This window comes from Dromiciops gliroides, chromosome 1 (genome assembly GCF_019393635.1).
Source record: "Dromiciops gliroides isolate mDroGli1 chromosome 1, mDroGli1.pri, whole genome shotgun sequence".
In the NCBI taxonomy this organism is placed as follows: Eukaryota; Metazoa; Chordata; class Mammalia; order Microbiotheria; family Microbiotheriidae; genus Dromiciops; species Dromiciops gliroides.
In genome coordinates, this window is record NC_057861.1 from 134,779,720 (window position 1) to 134,782,331 (window position 2,612).

The following is a 2,612-nucleotide window of genomic DNA, read 5'->3' on the forward strand; positions in this document are numbered from 1 at the left end:
ATTTTACACTATTGCTGTTATTTTGTATACAGTGCATTTCACTCTGCTTCAGTTCATGTAGGTCTTTCCAGGTTTTTCTAATAGTATCCTGTTCATATGAAGAAAATTCTTTGTCAAGTTTAAGGTACATTATTTAGGTTATGATGAACAAGGATGTTTTAAAATCTGGACAGGTCCATCTTGGGATACTCATGGACTTAACATCAGGAAAACATATATCAGAAGCTATATGAACAAAAATACAAAAAAAACTTTTTATACAAATAAAATATTTAAATAATTGGAGTAATATTAATTGTTCATGGGTAGGCAAAACCAAGATAATAGAAATGGCAATTTTACCTAATTTATATATTTAATGATATTCTGATTAAATTACCAAAGAATGATTTTACTGAATTAGAAAAAAAATTTTAAATCATTTGGAAGAACAAAAAGCCAAGAATATCAAAGGAACTAATGGGGAGAAGATGTAAAGGAAGGAAGTTTAGAGTATTAGTTCTTAAACTATAAAGAAGTAATTATCAAAACTATCTAGTGCTTACTAAAAAGTAGACAGATCAGTGAAACAGAGCAGATATACAATTCACCACAGAAAATAAAGAAAATAACTTGCATTTGGCAAGGGTAAAGACTCAAGTTGTGGGGATGAGTTTATCATTTGGTAAAAATTGTTGGAAAAATTAGAAAGCAGTCTGGCAGAAATTGGTCATAGACCAATATCTTATACATTTTACCAAGATAAGATCAAAATAAATATATACCTTAAAAAGATATATTACAAGAACATTTGAAGAACATGGAATATATTACCTATAAGACTTATGGAGTAACACTTTCTAGCTGTGTGACCCTGGGCAAGTCACTTAGCCCCAATTGCCCTGAAAAAAAAAAAGACTTATGGAGAGGTGAACAATTTATAAATAAACAAGAAACGGGGAGCAGTATGAGGTAAAAGATGGATAATTTCAATTACACTAAATTAAAAAGGTTTTGCACAAATGAAACAAATGTAGCCAAGAATAGAAGGAAAACAGAAGACTGGGGAAAATTTATAGACAGGTTCTCAGATAAATGTCTCATATCTCAAATATATAAAGAACTTTGTCAAATCTATAAGAATATGAGTCATTCCCCAGTTATTGATTAGAGAATGCAGTTTAAAACAAACTTGAGATATCATTTTACACCTATCAGATTAGTTAAAATGATTGAAGGGGAAAGTAACAAGTGTTGGAGGGGATGTGGAAAGATTGGGACACTAATTAATTATTTGTGAAATTATGAAATGACCCAAACATTTTGGAGAACAATCTGGAATTATGGTGAGTCATTAAACTGTGCATACACTTTACCCCAGCAATACCATGACTAGATGTATTTCTCAAGATGATTAGAGAAAAAGGAAAAGAACCTATATGTTCTAAACTATCTGTAGCTGCTCTCTTTGTGGTGGGAAAGAACTATAAATGACAGATATGCCTGTCAATTGGGGAATAGTTGAACAAGTTGTGGTATATGATTATGATCAAATACTACTATGCTATAAGAAATAATGAGCTCCATGATCTTAGAAAAACATGGATATATCTGCATGAAATGATGAAAAGCAAGATGAGCAGAACCAAGAGAATGTTGTATACAGTAAACAGCAATATTGTTTGTTTTTTTTAATCTAGATGTGATTTTATTATTTAGTACATAACCCAAAATTTATGCAACTAGAACAGAGGCTGTGGATGATTCATATCTCCAATTGGGTGGAAGCACCCTCTTGGTCTTGTATTAACGAGCCAGCCTGTGAATTCTTTGAGAATCAGATGGAATTTAGAATCCTTATCCTTTCTGTTTCTCTCAAGATGCTTGTGAACAGCAACAACTTTCTTGATCAAGTGATAAAGATCTTCAGGAAGATCAGGGGCAAGTCCCTTGGACTTGAGAATTCTCAAAATTTTGTTGCCAGTTACAAAGCACACTTGTGCCACACCATGAGAATCCCTCAGGATCACATCATTATTGGAGGGTGTCAGGCCTTTCTTGGCCAGCTTGTAGATCTGTTCCTTCACATAGTCCGAGGGGAGCTTCAGCCATGTCGGCGCGCTACGGCAGTACAGCAAAGGCAACTGGGACAGGCCCTTCCCAGGAACATGCATGCAACCCGCGATGGTGACAATCAGGAGGTGTAAGAGTGCAATATTGTTTTAAGAACAACTTCGAATGACTGTCATTTTGGCTATTATAAATACCCAAATTAACTACAAAGGACCTATGAAGGAAGAAGCTATCTGCATCCAGAGAAATATGCATAGGATATTTTTACGTGCACACATACTCACATTTGTGTCTAATGGTAGCCATCTCTCAGGTGGGAGGGGGAGGGAAGAAAAAAAGAAAAAAGTTACATGATAACTTTATTATATATTTAAAAGGAATAGCAAGTTGCACATAACAGATTTGCAGTTTTATGTACAATCATCTTTGTTTTCTATTCTACTGTTATGGAAATGCTTGTTTTATTTCTTAAGAATAAAATTAATTAAATGCTAAAAGAAAAAAAAAGAAAAAGAAAATCAGGAAAACAAACACAACCTAGGAAGAAACAGCCAGATTCC

The 2,612-nt window shown here is 33.6% G+C and overlaps 1 pseudogene; it reads right to left on the bottom strand.

Moving 5' to 3' along the window:
• Positions 1-1,713: 1,713 nt before the first annotated feature.
• Positions 1,714-2,153, bottom strand: LOC122734355 (annotated as a pseudogene).
• Positions 2,154-2,612: the final 459 nt, after the last annotated feature.